This window comes from Ceratotherium simum, unplaced genomic scaffold (genome assembly GCF_057802395.1).
Source record: "Ceratotherium simum simum isolate JZ-2026a unplaced genomic scaffold, ASM5780239v1 HiC_scaffold_44, whole genome shotgun sequence".
In the NCBI taxonomy this organism is placed as follows: domain Eukaryota; kingdom Metazoa; phylum Chordata; class Mammalia; order Perissodactyla; family Rhinocerotidae; genus Ceratotherium; species Ceratotherium simum.
The window spans coordinates 1,652,012-1,667,833 of NW_028261260.1; positions in this window are offsets into that span (position 1 = coordinate 1,652,012).

The window sequence follows — 15,822 nt, forward strand, 5'->3', positions numbered from 1 at the left end:
GGCACGGTGACGTGTTTGAATCATTTTCTAATTCATTGGCTCTTAAACTTGATGGGCACCAGAAGCACCTGGAGGCCTTGTTGAAACCCAGATTGCCAGGCCCCACCCCAGAGTTTCCAGTTCTGCGGATCTGCAGCAGCACCTGAGAATTTGCATTTATACCCAGTTCCCAGGTGATGCTGATGCTGCTGGTCCACGGACCCCACTTTGAGAACCACAGCCTAACTTACACCCTATATATTGTTACCAAATCCATTATTTCATCCTTTGGCTGCTACTTTTCCTTTATCACATCAGCACCTTAGCTCCGAATCTCCTCACCTAACAATGGGAATACTTGGAGAGTTTAACAGCTGGTCCTCCTTTCCGGCTCAGTTCTCCCTCTTCCTCTCAAAACTACATTCTCTTGCCAGGTAACTGTTCCTTAAACATCAGTTCATCATAGATCTTCCTTGCTCAAAATCTCATGGCTCTTATGCTGAGCACAAGACATTTTAAATTCTCTACTTTGCTCATAAGGTCTGTAATAGCCTGTAGAATGTGGACACCCTGATCCTTACCCTGCCTACTATAAAGGAGTATGTGAAGATTACATAAGATACAGTCAGTTCTCGTTATGCACAGTGTGACATTCTATAAAGTCACCGTGAACACTGAATTGGTGAATATGACCCACTGCTACTACAGGAAATGCAGGGTTAGGTTGCTGCAAGCCTTAGTTACATTTTCTTCGACTGATCAATACATAACCTTATTTTCTGTGTGTTTCTCTTTAAAGTCACCTTATTTAAGATATATTGGTGATATATTAACATTGAACTCACACCAACAGCACTGTACCTCGTGTCTGAAAGAAGCTTGTTGAACACACATACTTTCTCTGTAAAGGCTAAGCCTCTTGCCCTGAGGAACACCAGGCAACATTGCAGCACTACACATGGGGGACACATTAAATAGCAAAGTCACCAACACAAAGCACAAAAGATAAGAAATGAGGCACTAAATAGACTGCAAGAAGGACACTTGTTTACAGTATGAGCTGAAACGAGGGCAGAGCGTCACCTGGTTCCCCACGCTGGGAACGTGCTCATCCAGTGAATAAATTTTTCACCACTTTGTGCATATCTGCAAATGGACATGAAAGCCCTGTGAGTGTTTATTCGGAGGCTGCCAGTACATTTTAGCTAGTGGACAAGTGTGCAAACACGGAATCCACAAATAATGAGGATCAACTATATTATGAAAGCATCTTTTCAAAACCATAGTATTGCTCAGATATAAGAGCAATAATGATAACATAACAGCTAACATTTTAGTGCTTACTATGTGCCAGCAGCTCTTCTAAGTACTTTACATAAGTTAATGCATTTAAATCTCACTAAAACCCTATGAGACAGGAGTAATCATTAGCTGCATTTTATAGATGAGGAAACTAAGGCTCAGAGAGTAAATACTTTGCACAGGTTCCCCAGTTAAAAGTGGAATAACTGGGATTGGTACCCAGACAAACTGGTCCAAAGCCCACAGCCTCAACCACTATGGTAGGAATGTGAGCATATTTTCTACCACTCCCTGAAAAGCCCCTTCTGCCCCAGCCAGTGTTGTCTCCCACATATTCACTCATCAAACATTTTCTGAGTGACCCAAAGGTGTCAGGTACTGTGTTTAGATACTGGAGGGACAAATAGAATGTCAATGCATATAATCCATAACCAATCTATAAATCAAAATTGGGTTGAGTTTATGATGAGCCAAACTTTGAGGGTCATATAGCCCAGGAGAGTCCTTTCACAAAGAAATGGAGCACTCCAAAGAAGTGGGGTGTACAGAGTGGTTATATACCATCAAAGAGCACGTATCACATGTGATTGCAATGTCCCTTTTACAGTAGTCATGACGTTGACCTCTCGGCATGTCGATTGATGGACACAGTGGGTATCAAGTCTGCTGTCTCTATGGGCGTGGCTGTTGTCTCGAGTTGGGTCATCACAGGATGAGCACAGCAATCAAATCCTAGCCTAGGGAGAAATGCTTATCCTTAAGGAAATACCAATGTGGGGAAAGTTGCATTTACATCTTAAGGGCGTTGCTTTTGTCTTTGGGACATGTTAATTGCTTAAAGCAGATTTACAATGGATGAACAGAGGCTACAGGCCCCTTTTGGGGGGAAAAAAAAAACAAGGTCAGGCCCAATTAGTTTTACACTAAGTGGCTTCCTCATGTGCTCCAATATATCCTATTGCTCGCCATTTATTCATCAAGAAGTAGGATAGTCTCCGCTTGAAGAAGCTCACTGTCTATGAGACATGAATAAAACAACCGTTATGGAAAAGTAGATAAGTACAGGGGCCCAGAGTGGGGACATCAAAAGGGGTCTCTAGATGGAGACCTCTCAGGAAAAGTGTCCAAGAGGAAGGAACATTTGACATGAGTTTAGGTTAAGAAATAGGAATTAAGTTGATCAAAAAAGTGGGTAGGAGGACAGAAGAAACACATATAAAAATACAGATATAAAGGATGCTAAAGCTTTCACAAAATTGGGGTATTTTTAAGGCTGGAACAAAGCAAACATGTAGGAAACAGTGTGTGATGAGGCTAAAGATGAGGACAGCAAGAGAAAGCCTGCGTGTCCAGCTCAGGAATCTGAATGATCTCTCAGATGCTCTGAGCAGTCATTGAAAGAGTATAAGCAGATGTCACATTTAAACAAATTTGGATTCTTGAAGGTAACTCTGGAGGCATTGTGGAGGAAAGATTAGAAGAAATTAAGACTGGAAGTAAAGGGTCCTGTTGGGAGATTAGGCAGTGATCCAGATAAGATAGGCCTTGGCTCAGGCGGGGGTCTGCAGGTGGGGGAGGTCAGGAGGTGGGAAGCAGTGCTGGGCTCCTGGAGGAGGAAACTGAGCTGCCTCTCAGTCACAGGGAGACTGGGCGTGTCATGGCCTCCCCACCCCCATGCCCAAACACCATGTTCCTTTCTACGTCTGTACCTTTCCTCTCTTCCCCCATCTGAAATCCTCACTCTTTCTTCCCTCCACCTGCCCAACAGTGGTCCCTTTGAGGACTTGATCTAGTTCACCTCTCCTAGAAGCTGTCTTTAATTACAATTTCTGGATAACATTCCCATTATTTAAGTTCTATAATACAACATACACTAATACCTTGGTAGAATCTAATTACATCTTGCAAACCATTTCATGTATGTGGAGGAGCTTGGAACCTTATAATTCTTTGTATTTCCCTCAATACCTACCACAAATACCTTGCATATATAGGTCAATAGATGTCCAGTAAAGTTCAATAAAGAAGCACCCTTTATTAGCTAAAAACTTTTATGAGCTCAGTTATTCCTTTAGATCAGCTGCTTGAACCATCTGTCTTTCTCCACAGGTCAACAGTGTTGCCCAGAACAAATGAATTTTACACCTTCTCAAACTCAATAGAGCAAAGATGGAACTTCATTCCCCCTGCAAGCCTTACTGCCCTAGAGAAAAGCAAAAACAACGTGTGACATCTAATTTTTTCTCCACATTCTCATCTCAAATTGCAACTGTTTTCCAGATGCTAACTGGTTTTCATTCTTAAAACTGACAGAAAAGTTTCTCATTATTTCCGTTTCTTTTCTTTTTCTTTTTGTGAGGAAGATCAGCCCTGAGCTAACTTCCGATGCCAATCTTCCTCTTTTTGCTGAGGAAGTTAGCCCTGGGTTAACATCTGTGCCCATCTTCCTCTCCTTTATATTGGATGTTTCCACAGCATGGCTTGACAAGCGGTGCCTCAATGCGCGCCAGGATCTGAACATGTGAACCTGGGATCGCCGCAGCGGAGCGCGTGCACTTACCCTCTGTGCCACAGGGCTGGCCCCTCTCTTTATTTCTAAAGCTGAAATGTTTAAATCATTCTCTGGGCTAGTTGGAGTTTCCATAAAATGAAAATATACATTCCAGAAAAATCCTTAACTTTCCAGAATAATCCTTAATATATTATGGTAAACACCTTGGCAAAATGTCACTGATTTTCAATGTCAGTGCCTCCACAAGGGTATCCTTGCATTGTCTCCCTTCCCAACCACCTCTCACTTTGCCCCTCCCCAGGCTCATGGGCTCAAAGTGTTTACTGAGCACTAAGAATGATCAGAGTCTGAGGGAGACTTCAAGGATGACTCAGCCATGTTTTCTGACCCCAAGAATCTCTCTCCATCTCTCCTTTAACCTCTATTTTTCTTATTCTGGTTTCTACTTTAGTTGTTTACTTGTCTTGTGAATTGATGTTTTGTGGTTTATAATTACCATGTAAATTCATATTACTTTTTGCCTTAGAGTTTAGAAAGAACTTACATTAAACAATGTTTTTTCCCAGCCCTTTGATGTGTCTAATATCTTCCAATGCAATTCAAGTGGCTTCTTGTTTTTATGTCTCCATCATTATTCCTTCAGAATTATGTTCACCCCACACTTTTGATCTGACCAATGCTGCTTTACTCTTTAAACTTTTCTATGCCGAGACTCACGTGAGGAATCCCTCAAGCACCATCAACTAGGCGAACCCACATTCCTCACATCTGTTTCCTTGATTTGTTCCTAAATAAAGAGTTTCTTTTTTGTGTGTGTGAGCAAGATCAGCTCTCAGCTAACATCCATGCTAATCCTCCTCTTTTTCTTTTGCTGAGGAATACCGTCTCTGAGCTAACATCTATTGCCAATCCTCCTCCTTTTTTTCTCCCCAAAGCTCCAGTAGATAGTTGTATGTCATAGTTGCACATCCTTCTAGTTGCTGTACGTGGGACTTGGCCTCAGCATGGCCAGAGAAGCGGTACGTCAGTGCGCGCCCGGGATCCGAACCCGGGCTGCCAGTAGCTGAGCGTACGCACTTAACAGCTAAGCCACGATGCCGGCCCAAGATGTTTCTGAAAATAATAATAAATTGTATAAAAAGCACTATCACAGATACCTTAAAGAGAACAAATGGAAAAGAATATTCAATTCCTCAGATAGGTTTGCAATCAAATGAGACATTGAGGGGACCAGGGGGCACTGATCAGAGCAGGATCCTAAGAGAAGAGTTTTTTAAATCAATTTCAAATGAGGTTAAAACTGGAATGAGATAGTATTTTACCAGTTAGCTGAAATCATACGCATTTTTCTGACCTTTGAGAGTTTATTTGCATATAAACTGTACATGTGGGGTAAGAGAAGGCTGATATTGTTTAATTTCTTTTTATTATTCAGCACTTTGTAATAGATGTGGCTATTCACAATTAATAAATATCATAAAGTGGAGAGACCCAACTTTCAACTGCCTGATATTATCAATTCTTACACAAAGCTAGAGTTTTAAAGATCAAATTTCATTCTAGTTACCTGTCAACTAGTCCATTTATATCAGAAAGATGCTGAGTTTTAGGAAAATACTTCAAAACACAAATTTTATATGTAATTTCAAAAGCAAAAACTTAGTTAAAAACTGGGTGGTAACCCGTTTTGCTACCATATATTAATCTTTAGCATGGGAGCAAACATTTTTTGAGAATATAATTCATATTTGCCTGTTTGTATATTGTAGAATGTTAAAGGATTTACAGTTTTAATCGTATTTCAAATACCAGAGAATAAAAAACAGAATTGTTTCAGTTTTATGAAATAGTTTTTTAGACATAGCAGATTTTCACAGCATATTACTTGAAAATAAAATAATCAGTTAGTGAGGTTTAAGCAATGTGGTTTTATTTTAAACTTGTTCCTTCCATAGGAGCATCAATAAAAGCCCTCCAGGAGTAGCTGTCGCTCTTTCCCTCCACATGAGCACCAGGTGCGTTTGCTTTAAGCATCAGACTCTCAGGCAACACCATAGCCCTCAACTCCGTTTAGTTGAGAAAAGGCTTTATGAGTCGTGTGTTTTTTCTAGGGGTATGGAGCTCCCAGACTTATTAACTACAGAGAGAGAGTAAGAGTCAGAACACATTCAATAAACTCCAGTGTGCTCAGGTGAGAGGATAGGTGCCTGAACTCACATCTGAAGAAGAACTTAGAGGATGCTTTCTCACTCTGCTTCATGCCTCTGACTAAGCAGTCCTGGACATCCCCGTTACGGCCACGGAATAACACAGGCAGCCTTGATGGACCAGAAATCCTCCTATGTCCATCATTTGTACAGAGCAAACTGGCTTAAGACCTCTCGTTTCCTGCTGCAGTGGTAATTTACAGACATACAGAACTGCCATCTAGTGACTAAGAAGAAAACAGCAAGGTGCTTTACATGGAAAATGAAATTGTGAGTTTTTTAAAAAAGAACAGTGAAGCACTAAAGTTGGTAAAGTTGACACAAAGTTGACACAATGTGACACACGAAAGTTATAGTAAAACTGAAAAATGTGTAGGTGAAGTAATCAGTTGTTCTCTCTGCCTCTAAAACATGTCTTGACATCTGACTCATAAATAGTATAGTTTAAATATAATAGAATAACTTTGGAAATAAACTTCTCATCTCATCTCATCCAGTGATGCTGGCAAGAACTGGTATTAAATAGCCAGATGGGGAGTACCCATGTTGAAGTACCATTTTTATCACAGTGGAGAGAATAGAGGCATAAAACCCAACAGACTGATGTTCAGATCTTCCCTCTCACCCTTGATCAATTTTGTGAACATGGTCTTATTTTGTTTGTGAGGAAGATCAGCCCTGTGCTAACATCTGCAAATCCTCATCTTTTTTTGCTGAGGAAGACTGGCCCTGGGCTAACATCCATGCCCATCTTCCTCCACTTTATACGGGATGCCACCACAGCATGCCTTGCCAAGCGGTGCGTTGGCACGCGCCCAGGATCCGAACCGGCGAACTCCAGGCCGGTGCATCAGAGCGAGCACACTTAACCGCTTGCACCACCGGGCAGGCCGCTAAACATGGTTTTCTTTATCAGTTAAATATGAATTATAATAGTTACTTTAAAGGATTACTGTAAGAATTGCATGAGGTAATACAGTAAAGGGACGGGTGTAGAGTAATAGTTAATTCTCCTGCCCTGTCTCTCTTCTATGAAACATGCACAAATCATCTAAGAAGAGAACTTGTCTATACAATAAACTTATGACAAAGATTCAATGGTTCCAGAAGTAAGGGCCACCATTGTTGAGGGCTTAACCTCAACTGCTTCCAAATACTGTTAACTCTCAATTAATTTTATGTATTTTGTGTCTTCCAGACACTTCACTGGCTAGAAGGAAATGAGAAGGTGTGAAATTTAAATTGATGTATTTCACCCTTGAATGTCCAAGCTGTAAAATCAGGTGTTTTAAATCACCTAGTTCATCAGGTTTTCTGCTTATTATTATATATTTTACCATGGTTCACAGCCCGAGAAAAATAGAAAATCATTATAATTTTACACACCTGAATATATATCTTGACTATTACAGCTGGAATCTTAATATATAGAACAATGTTGTACATGTTTTGTCCTTGTTGATAGTACAGAATACTTTTGTCCAGGTTTTCTTTGGCATTATCATATATAATGAAGAACTCAGTAATATATGCCCTGGAGATAAGGATTTAGAAAAATCTAACATACTATCCTAGTCATGCCACAAAATATGCTATAAAAATAATGAGAGGATATTTTGAAGGCATTATTTTTCTTAATTATTTCCAACTTTATGTCCCTTTACCTGTTTTTAATCATTCTGCATCTTATTCACTATTGGCTAATCATCTCACAGTAATTAAGTAACCCTCAGTTGAGTCCACCATGCCTCTTCAAGTGCCCCAGCCTGATGTCGGTCTCAGCTCTGACAAAAGAAGCTGGGAAAACCTGTTTTGTGGCACTATTCTTAAGGATATCTTTACTCTTACAATAATAGCTATATTTTTGAAAGGCACCAGTGGATTATAAAATCAAGTACTCGACCCATGTTGTATCCTCATTTTCCTCCAGGGGGAGCACAACTTTCATGTGTAATGCAGGGCTGCTGCTTTATTGTTTCCTTTCAAGATATTTTATTACTTGTAAAACATGTCGATGTAAATAATCCATAATCAATCTATAAATCAAAATTAGGGTGAGTTTATTATGAACTAACTTTTGAGGACCATGGCCCTGGGCCTTCCTTCCCTAAAGAAGGAAGGGCACCAAAGAAGTGGAGAGTACAGAGTGGTTATATACCATCAAAGAGCATGTATCACATAGGATTGTAATGTACCTTTTACAATAACCACAAGATCGCCCTGCCAGGTTGCCCTGCTAGAATAGCTATTGATGGACACAGCAGGGAGCAGGTCTGCTGTCTCGATGGATGTGGCTGGTGTCAGGTCTGTTGTCTGGAGCTGGGCGGTCACAGGATGACTGCAGCAGTAAAATCACAGCCTAGGGAGAAATGCTTATCCTTAAGGCAATGCCAATGAGGGGGAAGCTGCATTCTTATCTTAAGGGCATTTATTCTTCTCTTGGAGACATGGCAAAGCAGATAAAGAATGCAGGCGACAAGACCTTTTGGAAAAACAAACTCAGGCCGAGTTAGATTTACTCCAAATCGCTTCCTCATATGCTCCAATATATCTTATTGCTTGCCATTTATTTATCAAGCTCAGGGCGTGTCTTTCAAACAGAAATCATCGAGAATAGCATGAAGTAGTCACTTACCTACAGATGTCACTGTGGCAACAGAATATTAACAAGTAGCTTTCAAATATAACCATTTTCCCAAATATTGTATTTCACTGAGTTAATCAAAAAGGCATTCTTCTGTCTTATACTCAGAAATCTCAACTCTGAACTTAACACTAGATGTAGCCAATTTTGAATAAAGACCTTTAACATCAAAGCCGGCCAATAGATCTTGTTAAAGCAAATCCAAACTTGGGAACACTTTTGTTTTCAGTCACATGTAAATCCTCTCAAACTCAAAATAGGGTCCCGGCTTTGTGCAGATGGAGAAAAGCTTCTGTTCCTCTTTTTCTATTCAGATAGTGCAGGGAAGAGCCCAAAAGATCTCCTGGTGGAACACGAACAGTTCTTTACATTAGAAACGCAGGCAGTGTTTCCTAGCTTCTTTTCTATAGGCCGAGACATGCTGACCTGCCCAGAGGAGCAAACTTCTGGGCTCCAACAGTAAATAAGACCATGTGCAGTTTACCACAACAATGAACTACAAAGATGTATCAGGAAATATTTTGAACATCAACACCTAAGCTCTCAGTTTCCCTCTGTCTAATTCCATGGCTACCTGAACTGAATTCATTCTCCATCCCCATCCCTTTCATGATAGTTTTTATCTCCTTGAATCAGCATGTTATAACATCTAAGAGAAATTTATCAAAACACTTTCTTCAAAATAGCTAACTGAAATATAAGAGTTGTAGAGGGTCAAGATTTTAAGATGAACGTGATGTACAGAGTAACTGTGCTACAAAATAAAAAGAAAATAAATGAGAACAATAAGAAAAGGAAGAAAAAAATGATAAGGAGAAGGAATATAACAGAGAGTAAAAGTAAGAAAGAGAGAAAAAAGAAGAAAGAAGGTGTAGGAAAGAGAAAGAGTCAGGAGAAGCATGAGAAATGGCAAAAAGGGGCACGAGCAGAGGGAAGACACCATGTTCAGAGGGAATGACAAGTGAACTGGCTTCTGACCAGGGCTCATGTCTAGAGTCACTGGCCTGCATTTGAGAACTCCACTCAGTTCTAACATCCACAGAATGACCACTCCTCATGCAAACTCTGATGACACTGATTACCAGCGCTGTCTTCTCCCGGGACCTGCTGGAGCTTTGGGAACTGCCTCTGTCAGCAGCTCTGGGACTGACAGAGTCCCCATTAAATACTCATAAACTAGGATGGTGGTGTTTTTTTTAATTACTTTTTTAAAAAAATTTTATTTATTTATTTTTTCCCCCAAAGCCCCAGTAGATAGTTGTATGTGATAGCTGCACATCCTTCTAGTTGCTGTATGTGGGACGTGGCCTCAGCATGGCTGGAGAAGCGGTGCGTCGGTTCGCACCTGGGATCCGAACCAGGGCCGCCAGCAGCGGAGCGCGTGCACCTAACTGTTAAGCCACGGGGTTGGCCCACAATGGTTGTTTTGAAAGAGTAACCCAGTAAGAGCTCTCTCAAGGGTACATTTAATCCTGCCAACTCCTGCACTCACCCATCTGAAGAATTAAGAAACTAAACTTTTTTTTTTTAATTACTGTGAAGAAAAGTAAGAGAAAACTTTTCTGGCAAAATTTTAAATGTTCCATCTGCTTTGAAGTTACCTCACAAAATTCTGAGCATAATCTAAAATTCTGGGCTCCCTACAGTTCCAAACATGTTTCAGAAATGATCTCTTTATCATCACAACGTAAGCCTATGCCTTATAAAACAAAATAAACTTGGATGAGTTTTATCTTGTAGAGAGAAGGCAGCAAGAAAAAGAGTAGGATGTGCCTTTCTACTATGAAGGAAAATAAATAAAATCATCAAAATATACAAAATATGCCTCTAAAACTGAATGAAACGGTCTCTAAAGAGTTTTACATTTTAAGTAAAAATGCACCTATATGAAATTATACATCAGTTTGTCTAAAATCTATTCCACTTAATAGAAGAAGAATTCATTCAGTTTCATTTAAATAGCATGACTTATGATTAGCTGCATAATAAGTGGTAGATATTTTAATTCTGATATACCATGTACTTCCACCAATGAAGGTGGACTTAAACTTGTAATTTTCCTAAAAGGGGCCAACCAGATGTTTTGCTTATTTGATTATTTAATAGTATGGATCTGCTCCTCATTGCCAACGAAGGATGTCTACACACAGGCTTTAGCTTGCGTATGTAATGGGAAATGCAGACTGAGTTTACAAAAAGAAAAATTGAAAATGCAGCATTGTCTTTAGGAGATGTGGTCGATCTGTTCAAGAACATTTTCTCCCTTGGTCAAGTGAGAAGCTGAGAGAGAATGCTGTCGGCCTCTTCCTTGGCCCCTTATAGAATTCTGCGTTACCTCAATTGAACGTGTCCTAAAGTGTTTGAACTAAACTCGGAAATGAGTCGATGATAATGTATTTGCATTACGTCACACAGAATCTCTTTCATTAGGCACCATTCAAAACACTTTTTGGGACATTAGAGGCCAGAAAAGTATTGCTTCTCTGAGAGACTGTTGCTTTTAATCTCATGGACATGAGATGATACAGAATTGTTCCCATTTCCCTTTCTACTTGAAACCTGAGGGATACATTTCCAACTACCTTTAAAAACTGCAGGTCCTTCTGAAACACATTTCAGTGCACTGGCTTACTTCAGCTTCATTTCATTGTTCCATCCTAAATTCCTTTCAGTTTGATCTATTTTCCTTTCTAATCCTTTTGTATACCTAGATATTTAAAAGCTGCTCAAATCTATATTGGAGAAAAGTTGGGTTACAGTTCTTTCAGACAGCATGTAAACCCAATTTTTAGGGTTTCTACACAAAAAGTTTCTGCCGTGTTTCTACCAGCTCTCCTTCTATATTTTTTCCTCCAGGATTTCCTCTGACAAAATTGCCTTTCTAAAAGCCAGTCCTCTGTTCATTCTCTTGGCCAGTCACATTTTCATAGAAAGATAAAGGACTGGATTTTCCAAAGATGCAACAAGAATGATCAAGTCCTGATCCACACCTAGATATGCTGTTCCTGTTCTCCAAGAATTTTAAAACTAAAGTTAATTATCTCTTTCATTTTATCTAAATCTATTAAGTAACCTTGGCACTGAGCCCCTAAACTGGTCCACAGGCTGCTTCAGGAGACACAAAACTCTCTCTCAAATGCTTGCATTCATGTGCTTAGTAGGTATTTTATTTATTTAGATCTTATGCCACAAAAGAGCTTCATTTATTCACTCAAATACTTAAGTATACACTATGTGCCCAAAGGTCTTGAAATGTTGGCAGTCTGCAAGGAAAACAGATATATATGAACAGATAAATTACACTACAGAAATAATTTGAATGAAAGAGATATGAATAAACTGCCGTGGGACTCCAGGAAAAGAACCACGATGGGGGGTGGACAGGGTTTGTACCATCTAAGTAAAGGAAAATGAAGATAGAGAACATAAAAAGAAAACAAGATAAATGAAAAGATTTTCTTCTTCTTAATGTTTCTGCCACCAACTTTTGGAGCACACTGCTTGCTGATGTCCTTTCTAGCCAATCTTATCCTTCAGCAGGCTTCTATAGACTTCAAAAATTCGATTGTACCAAGCTGGGCTTCTCCGTGGAGTCAATGCCAACTATGTAGGGAGTCAGGAGGGGAGCCAAAGATTCACAGGACTCTGCAGGCCTTCTGCAGCTCACTGGTGGGGAGGGGCACCGAGGCTTCACCTTGGCCTCTGTCTCCAAGTTCACATAAAGGAGGGTCCGTTCCTTCCTTGATATATGAAGGTGGAGATAAGCATCTTTCTCAGACGGGATTATAGAAAAATTAAAGTGAGAACCATGAAAAAGGCAGAAGAGGTAGCACCATGAATCTGAAGAAACTGGACATGTGAATTAGTAACCAGTAGGAAGAAGAGCTGAAGACAAAAAAAAGGCAAAAAGCAAGTTCTCAATTTTCTAAGATGGAAATGCAAATCTTTCTTCTTCAAAAAGAAAAAAGTCATTGAACCTTTTCCTTTAAAATAAAATTGAAAGGGGTCACATGTTGCAAATAATGGTTTTAACCATGATGTCACTACACAATAACGTGTAGCAATCAGTTGTTAGGTGCACTGCAAATAGTTCATTACTTAATAATTATGTTATCAAAGTTTGCAATTGATATATATATTTTAGTAAATAGTAGACTGTGTGCAAAGTTGTCACTATATTACTGATAGTGTCACTCTTACAACTGAAAACATGACTAGGAGGGAAAAGATGGTGTGACCTCAGATTGCTAGAGTCACAGCAAGAAAAGTCAAGAAAGTGCCATCAGGTCATTTGGACAAAATGATGCTATACAGCTGTTGGGTTTATAACAGATCTACTTGAGAAAAACAAGTCACTACATTAAATTATTTTCTACTTACCTCCATCACCCTCTCCAAGAACACATATTTTAAAATGAGACAATATATTACATGAAAAATTACTTGCTCTGTCATTTTGAAAACTACATCAAATAATGAAGAAAAAACTAGGTTACAAACATCCTGTTATCAATTCCAACTACCATCTTTTACCAAACTAAAACTCTAATTATCACTAATTAACTTTCAATCTAGATCTCCTCCAGTATACAAAATCAATAACTTAAAATGTTTGATAACTTTTTTTAAATTGCCCTAAAATTTTAGAGGATAATATAAATATATCTCTTGGAAAAGTTGAGAAAGATAAAGACACTAGGAAAGGAAATGATGAAAATATTACCCTAATCAATGATGTAAAACACAAGATATGAACAACTGTTAAAAAGAATTCTCTATGAAATTGATCAATTCTACTATCTCTACATCTGGCTATTTCCTATCAGTAATTTGATGCATAAACAAATAGAATAGTGTATTTAATGGGATCAATTCTTCTAGTTGTGTGCTTTTCCTTTTAAAACTTCATATGCTTTTATGTGCTTGCTTTATTTTCAGGTGGTGTCACATTAGAACACCCTCATCTCTGAATATCTTTGCATTAAGGGACTCTACCTTTGCCCTTGATCAACTGTACTCAGAGTTATGATAAACTCAGAGACCTACATGGAACAATGTTTCCTACGTCTTATCTCCCATGAGTTGTTCATGTCAGGGAGTATAGTCCACCAAGTAAACACTAAGCAGTGTCTGAAAAGCATCGGATACTAAAAGGAGGACATGCAGGGCTGGGTGTGGGCCCCCATTCAGTGCCTCAGTGCAAAGAAGAAAGAGATAAATGCATCCCTCCAGAGACTGGGATAAAAACAGGAGATTATGAGCACGAGGCTCCCTCTGAAGGCCTTTAAGCAGGGACCTGGAATAAAACTGTTTACACTGTGGAATATTGTTGGTTTTACAGGGAACTCATGAGGAAGATAGGACATGAAATAATGATAATTAAAATAACAGCAGCAAACACTTCTACTGAACCAGGCACTGCACTCTGAATGTTAATTCTGTGCTTGAACATACATGAACTCCCATAACCCTCAAAATATCCCGACGTAGTAGATGTTGTTCTTCTCATCATTTTATAGATGAAGAGACTGGGTACAGTGGCTAGAAAACTCACCCAGGTTACAAAGCTGATACATGGCAGAGCCCAAGCTCAGTGCTCTTATGTTATGCTCTTTTACTACAACTCCAAGTTAAGTCTCTAATGACTATCTTTCTCTCTATAATCCAATGGGGGAAAAATCAAAATTCTTAACTCTAACACCCATGTTATCATTTAGGAAATGTTAGTGAGGAAGAGATTTATGAATAGTAATAATGCCCTTCTATTTACTCTTCACTTATAGATCAGACATCAATATTCCTGATCAGTCCACCAAGAAGAAACTGGGACATTATTATGCCAAAAAGAAGAAAAAACAAGGAATAAAACAACCAAATTCCTTTAAACATCATTACACAAATGTGATTCTTAATTCCATATGACAAATATAAAGTGCTTTCCTGGTTTGGGGCTCAATATAAAGCTGATGTTAATATCATGTTATCTTCCCAGCCAATAACACAAAATACTTTAAGACAACAAAAGGGAGAAAGACAAAAAACAACCCAACAGAAAAATAAATATTACATCTGAACGCTGTACAATTTTTTAAAGATTACTTAAGTGTTAGATTTAGTAAAATTTGTATCTCTATCTTGCCTCTCCCAGTTATCTCTGAAGGTAAAGAAAAGGACTAAGAAAGGCACAAGGAAGCCAGTTAGGGAAGCGAGTCAGCGGGAAGAGGTGAGGTGGCCGCCCCTCTGCAGACGACAGACAGAAATCTCCCCTGGGAGCCGTCTCAGGCCTCACAAGATGTGGAGCTTTGACCTCGGGCAGTGGCTACAGCTGGACGCCAGCAGCAGTGCTTCTCAGACTTCAGTCTACACGATAATAACTGGACAAGTCCAGTGTCCCTTCCCCGGAATTCTAACTCAGCAGCTTTGAAGTTGGGACACGAGAATTTTCCATTTAAGAAGCCTAAGAGTGATTTTCCTTGAGTTATTGGCAGATTATGACCAAAGGCATACCTTGAAGAGAAGCACAAACTCACTACCCAGTATGCACTGCACAGATACTTTGTGTCACACACTCTCAGAACATTCCCTGCCCCAGGGGTCCCACCTGCTTCAGCATCCTAGGGCCTGTGTTCTTCATCAGGAGGTTCCGATGGTGGCAAAACAGACAGGACTCACCTGGGAAACTGCCCTTCTGTGTAATTCAGTGAGTGCGTGGGCTGCCTGCAGCCCAGGTGTAAAATGGGTCTTGCTATATTTAAAAATAAATTTCTTTTTAATTTTATTGAGGTCATATGGCTTATAACTGTGTAAATTTCAGGTGTACATTACTATATTTCAGTTCTGTATAGACTGGATCATGTTCCCCACCAATAGTCTTGTTTTCATCTGTCACCATACATATGTGCCCCTTTACACCTTTCCCTCTTTCCCTCTGGTAACTACAATCTGTACTCCTTATCTATGTGTTTGTTTATTTTCCAAATATGAGTGAAATCAATCAGTATTTTTCTTTGTCTATCTGACTCGTTTCACTTAGTATAATACCGTCAATGTCCATCCATACTGTCACAAATGGCATGAGGTTGTCTTCTTTATGGCTGAGTAGTATTCCATGGTATATATGTATATATATCACATCTTTATTCATTCATCCATTGATAAGTACTTGAGTTGCTTCCCAG